Below are 7,318 nucleotides of genomic sequence, written 5' to 3'. Positions count from 1 at the left end.
CCTTCCCTTAGAGATGAGGATTTTGAGAACAGGCTAATTGAGTTAGGTATTGAGTCTTTTGGCAGAGATTTCAAGCTTCAGGCAGATTCTGATAAAGTGGAAAGGGTTGGCTCATGCAACTTGATGAAAGACAAAGTAGTAATTGAGGATGAGTTGCAGAAGGTAGCTTTCATTTAATCTTTTGTAAAATGTTATTGTGATTGTAATTTTTTTAAATTGAGGTTTTTGTTTTGCAGATTGAATTGCTTGATAAGGATGATTTTCTAGGAAGAGCTAGAGGCAGCAGAGTGAAATCTACAGACACTAGGTTAAGAAGGCCTTCATCTGCTCTCATGCACTACTTGCCTACATTGGATAAGGTTGTGTTTTGTGCATTCCACATGAACTTCTTTGAAGATGCTGAGTTGCCAATATTTGCCTTGAAGGTGTTGTCAAGGTTCATGGGATACACTCCCCTTCAAATAAATGCTAACAAGGTTTTGCTTCTAGAGAGAGCTGCTGCTCTTAGAATCTTTGGATATGCTGCAGGTTTCAATGCCTCAAGAGCAGGATACTTTCTTTGCTACTCTAGCTATGCAGCTGCAGCTGAGGTGTCAGATATCAATCTTCTTGGAGGTTATAGAAGGAGAAATTTTTTGAGATACAGAGGTGACATGCCAAATAGTCCCAAGAGAATCAAAAACTAATGTACACAATATTTTGCAAGGACTGATTATATTTCAGCAAATATTTTGTAAGAGGTACAAACGTGTTAGTAATCATTAGTCTCTGTCTTGAGGTGTTTGTGTTGTTTCAGATTGCTGGGTCTTTGATCTCATCCTTTGTAATTGCCTCCTGTAGAACCAATTGAATAATTCTTTAAGTGCATTGCTTCTTCTTTGACCACCTCCTCTTCTGGTACATCTAAAAAAGGAAGTTCTCACTTGATAATGAGACTTTTCCATTCCTTGTGTATTCCATGTTGCAAGGGGTCCTTCTGTAGCAAAATATGGTCCATGCAAGTAAAGAATATGCTACAAAGACAATTTTTTGTTAGTACATTTAAGAAATTACACTTATATTTTAACTGTTTTGATAAGTTTGAACACTCACCAAGTAATAAGTTATGTCTTTTTCTCCCCAGGCATCTATGATAGATTTGATCAAAAGCTTTATTGCTTTTTTGAAATCATCTGCATAAGTATTTGAACCAACTTGTTGTCTAAGGACTTTGAAAAAATTGTCGAGTTTTTTCCAAACTTCCATACGTTTGTTGGCTACATCTGGTCTACTTTTGACATTTGTGGTGATGACACATAGCTGTTTCCAGAAGTTCCACATTGTATTAACTTGTTTGGTGTCATGGTTGCTCAAAAATCTTCTCGCTTTTGCTCCTCCCATTGAAACATCTTGCAGAACATCACCTGTACCTCCAGAAAGAACATGATCTTTTTTAAGATGCACTTCCCCACCATGGAAACCCATTTGAGAGAGCAAGGCTTCGCATTTTTCTATGCACTCATCTGCAAGTTTAGTCGGCTTAATAGAATCTGCATAGTCCAGATGAAGTCTGAGCAATTTGTCCAAGATTCTTATCTCTGCATGCAATGTACATATATGCACATTTTTTAAATGTATTGGTAGAATTGGATCCCATATTTTAATAGAAGTTGGATAATCGACAACATTCACATTATTTCTGGATGGTGGTTTTCCAATCTCATTTTCTGCAAGCCATTCTCTTGTCCCTGTGCTTGCCATGCAATAAAGACATGGATATTTGGTATTTGCTCCTCCACATACACCAAACATACACTTCAACGCCTTGAGGTCGGCACTCAAATGCCATTCCACAATGAAATCACCTATGTCGTCTACATGAAGGTGTTCACCTGTATTTTGGCTTTGAATAACTGAAGGAATGTCTGTTTGTGAGAAGAGCCACTTTAATGTTTCATGACTCTCTACTGGTACATGAGCTGATCCAATCCACCATAGCTCCATTTCTGATTGAGTTTTGTGGTATGGAGAATCAAGCTTACCTTGACTGTAGTCCAATGCTTTATTCATTAGGGATATAGATATTCTTTCCATTTTTTGACATTTTTGGATTTGAGCTTCATCTAATTTTAAAACAAATACAAGTTTTCTTTCACAATCTATTTCTCTTATGTTGTAATATCTCACCATAAAAGATTGGACTTTTTTAATGTTCATCCAAATATTATTATAAACGTTGTATTCAAAAGACGATTTTTTTTTTTGTCTCTCATATGGCATTGTTCCCTCAATATGGAAATACTCTCCGAAATATTTAGAAATTTCCTCATTTAACAGAGTTCTATATTTTCCAACATTGTGAGGTCTAGGCAACCCAAAAGCTTTGATTTTGTAATACTTAAGGACCCTGAACCAGGTTTTAGAGATGGCTCTGTATCCCTTTCTACTCACTCCCACTGTGTCACAAACTTCTTGCATTTGGGAAGGCTGGACTAATAAGTCCATATCTTTTAATAGATGTTGAAAGACTAGTTTTTTTTGAGTTTGATTTTCAGGAAGTTCCAAAAGTTTCAAGATATCCGACCTATTCATAAGCTCATTCAAAAATCTTACCCTTTCCTGAGCATTAGACATGTCAAATCCTAGAAGGTTAGTAACATGATCTCTTACAAGTTTTAACCTTTTTTTCTTTGTCCAGATCTCTCTGTTAAGTGAACTACATCCCGCATTCGTTTTACTCGTGCTCTTAACCCTATTGGAGTTTCTTTTAAGGTTTTCAATTGATCATTTTCTTGTTTCAAAGACACTATTTTGTTTTCAAGTTCTATATTTTTTGTTGCATTCAAAGATGAAGTATTTTGAAGATATGTAGTATATTCTGCATAATTAATATGTGATTGAGATAGTCTTGAACTATAACCAAGTAAGCCATCCACCCCATCACCAACAAATCTAATCAAATCATGTGGTGTGTGAAAAAAAGGATACCTTCCTGTTTTGGGACCCGGTGGATATAGACTTCCATCTGTCCATAGGTCAATATGCTTCTTTCCTTCGTTGCGAAGATGTTGAGCTTCATTTGCACATGAAAGGGATCTTTGGTAGACACTCCGTGTAGTTGCATACTCTTGGTTGAGCTTGATATTCAAATAAAACTTACGGTTAGATGTATCACTCATTACTAAAATAGAGCTAAAAATATAAGCAGAGCTATTAGAACATGAGAGACACAGAAGAATGAGAATGAGATGTAGCTTGAGAATGAGAAGCAGAGGAGTGAAATTTTTTTGGAGAATGGATGAGAGCGCGTTTGGAGGGAATGGTCATTTTGCCGCGAAGTCACTAAAAGAGGACAAATTTCGAGACGAGCCATTAAAGAGTAGCATGAAAACGATATATTTTTTTAGATTTTAAAATATGTACTTAGATACATGTTCAATCAGATAGATACGCTTTAAATATCCAAAACGGCTAAATTTGGAGCCGTTTTGACTGTCAACATTCTACTAAAATTAGCAAGTTAGCGAAATTCCTTACACAGCCCATTTTGAGACGTTTTTGGCCCTAATGGGAAGAATTTGTCCAGGAAGACTTCTCCTTAACCTGGGTCTTCCCAAGCAAAAACAACTTTTTATATTAGTCTTCCCGTATGGAAGACCAAATATTGAGCTTGGTTTTCTTTTGCAAACCAAAATTTTTTAAAGACTTCTCATTAGGACATTTTGGAGGTCATTCGTAGGGCCTTGTAAGAAAATCGTCGATTCTTATTTTCTCTCTCTAGAAAAAAACTAAAAATGTTAAAATAAAGAGAACATAAAAGTCATAAAAGTGTAGTCTCTGAGCTAGAGAGATAAATTTTCTCCTAGGCGACCGTCTTAAAAGAAATGATACATTCGAAACTGCAAGAATAAAGTTAGTTCACGAGGATGTTATTGCACGGAAGACAGTTTGGAGGAAATTAGAACCTTCATCTCCAATTTCAAAAGACAAATACAAGCCTTCTCTCATCATAGTGAGTCATATTCTTTCACTCTACCTCATATAGTATACTTACTCATTTCTAGAACACTCTAATGGAGAACAACCATGTACACACTCATTCTATTGAAGAGTCTAATCATGAAAGCATTAAGAGAAAGTGCCATCTGCACATTGATCTAGATACTGCGTATGCACCCGTTCAAAAATGCAGAAGTGGTCAACTATTGCTCTCATAAGATGTCAAAGATCATATGAGGTTGTCGGGGAAGCAACACATAGACCTTTGGTGTGATGGCTCCATCTATCCTATTGACCCCCGTACTGCTTCACATCCTTCCTTTTCAAATCAACAATACAGTTTCGGCTCTGTGGATATTCAATTCGCGATGGATTCAAGTGGAGTCAATCGTAAGGGTTATAGTGCCATCCAGAAGTCAGTGTCATCACTCCTTGAGGCCAAAGGCATTAAAGCAAAGCTACTTCCAACACCTACAAAAGTTTGGAGACATAGGGAGGGATTAAACACAGAACAACTTCACTATGTTGGTCACTCATACCACATTGTAGGAGAGTTTAAGGGAGAAGGTGGCAGCATATTCTACAATGAACACAACAATATATTTATGGACTTGGAGCTCTTCCAAAAGAGAATGGTGGAGTTCTATGATATTACATTTGTTGAGGAGATAGGAGGTGTACTTCAATTTGTCATCAAGCTTGATGAGTGTAAGATTATCAAGGAGAAAAAGATGGAAAGGGTCACAATAACACTTATGAATAGGGCTCTTTGTAATTGTTGAGGAGATAGGAGGTGTACTTCAATTTGTCATCAAGCTTGATGAGTGTGAGATTATCAAGGAGAAAAAGATGGAAAGGGTCACAATAACACTTATGAATAGGGCTCTTTGTAATTGTAGTAGGGATGATCCAAAGTATTTTAGTGTGCAGTCCGAGACAAACATTTGGTGGCTAGGTTCATTTGAGGTCAAGAAAGAGGACCATGATTCATGAATCCTTGTTTTGGGTATTTCATCAGACACATATCCCCAATCTCATCAAAGAACAGATGAATGCAACCAGGATGCTCCATGTAGAGAAAAGGAGGGACTTTCAAGCATCTTGCACGCAGCACGGGTGACTTGAAGACTCTCGAGTGCTTATTTAATTACAGCAAAGGGGCTCTAAGTGGTGGAGACGACCACCACTTAACTGCATGGACTCTGCAAGGGTGATGGGCTCTAAGTGGTGGAGACGACCACCGAACATACAAATTTTGGATGAGAACTTTAAACCAGTGTTTCAGATTCCTCTTTCCAATGTGCATATATGCACGCTTCATGCTTTGTGTCGTATCATAGAGAAACTGGTATATCACCACATTGGTCTTGCCTGGAAGATCAAGAATGTAGGAGAGAGGAAAGAAGCCATCCCTGTATTAGAGAAGGTGCTATCTGAAATTGGACTACATGAAGGTATGTCCAGATTGTGAAGGGTACTAAAAAGTCATCTAATGAAAAGGAAGTTCCAATGAAGCCCTCTATTGGAGGTGTTAAGGAAAGAAGATTTCTTTCTAAGAAGCCAATGAATAATCAGCAACACAAACCTACAAAGTTAGGAAAGCAATATACAACAACCTATACAAGCAGAATCGAATACCAACAGTGGAAAAAGCTTCATAATGCAGTGAAAGACCATGAAGGTGCTTTAAGGAATGTCAAAGCAGATATTTGGCGTTCAATTGATACTTTGTCCAAATGTGTGAGAAAGTCAACTACTCCCAGCAAGACAAAAAGAGATTTCAAGATAACTTACAAGCATTCAAAAAAGCGTTCAGAGCTGCTTGGACTGACACCAACATTACACACTACATGATATGTTTCTAGATTACTGTTGTTTCCTAGCCCTCGATACTAACTTACATTATATGTTTTCTTATGCAGCATATTCTCTACAACCACATGCCTTACTTTATCAACAAGTATGGAGATCCTAGCATTTAGAATACACAAGGGCTTGAGAAATCACACTATATGGCCTGAAATGCATATTTTAGGCACACACAACATGGTGGCGGAAAAAGTAAGGCAAACAACCTACAAGAAGTGTTCCAATGGTTCTATAGAAGGTACTACAACAATCATGCAAAAATGAAACCTTGAGGTCATCCAAACTGATGCAGAAACTTAGACATATGGAAAGGAAGAGATTGAAGCATTCCGAAGTATTTAAAAACTCAGATGCCATACAAGCACAAAACAAATGGAGAGAACAAAAGATTTTTTGTTAATCATCGTTGGACAGATAGATGTAACATTGTTGGATAGATAGATGTAACACATAAGTCTTTTACAATGTATCTTGCCATTCTAATGACTTTTGCAATTCCTGTGGTTCTGGCTTTCGTTTATACCTTACCAAACGGTGTTTGCCATACTCTTCTAGTTCCTTTGGGTTCTTTATGCCTAGAGACAATGCTACTGCAGTATATGTATGAAAGTAACCCCTTCGGGTGCTGGCATAACTAGGGTAGCATCCAAAAATTTCTAATGCAGTAGACCTCTCTATCAAAATAATCTTCTCATAACTTTTAGGAATAATTATTCCACCTAGGAATAGGGACAGCATCTTGAATAAAAAATTTGCAACTGTCCCTTTCTGGCTCATGGCGTTGTGGTAGATTATCATCTTTGCCTTAGACAATTTGGGTAGGTAGTGAGAGAGAGCTGCATCTCGGCCACAGTACTCCCTTTTATGCCACTGCAAGAATTCATCGAGAATTAATCATTGACTTCAAATGCATCATTGACTTCAAATGTACTCTGCAAAATAAAATAATTAAGGAAACATAAATCTACACGGCCTGCATTCACACACACACACACACACACACACACACACACACATAGAGAGAGAGAGAGAGAGAGAGAGAGAGAGAGAGAGAGAGAGAGAGAGAGAGAGAGAGAGAGAGAGAGAGAGAGAGAGAGAGAGAGAGAGAGAGAGAACCTGAGTCTCATCTGTCTCACGAACAATTGGTCTTGCCAAAGGTTAATAGAACTTTTGCTATCTTCTCCTACTCTGTTCATCCATTCCTTTGTGGAGTCATTCAACTTATCATAGCCATATTTGGCCTGAAGCTCCATGAAGGTCTTATCGTCTGGCACAAAGCCATCATCTTTAAACTTCTGTGCTTTGCCCAAACATATGCTGAGACACTCTTTACTATTGTAATTTTCCTCCAATGCTAAGTCATCACTGTCATCTTCTGAGACAAAACCACTGCCCTCTTCTTGAAAATTAGCAATAGCACATAGAGCAAAATCTTCCCGAAGATTGAAAATATTCTGAATGTTAGATAAGA

The sequence above is a fragment of the Cibotium barometz genome, chromosome 8 (genome assembly GCF_041138505.1).
Source record: "Cibotium barometz isolate CiBa-2024 chromosome 8, ASM4113850v1, whole genome shotgun sequence".
NCBI classification, from domain to species: domain Eukaryota; kingdom Viridiplantae; phylum Streptophyta; class Polypodiopsida; order Cyatheales; family Cibotiaceae; genus Cibotium; species Cibotium barometz.
The sequence above is the reverse complement of the archived record's forward strand: the minus strand, read 5'-3'. Positions refer to the sequence as shown.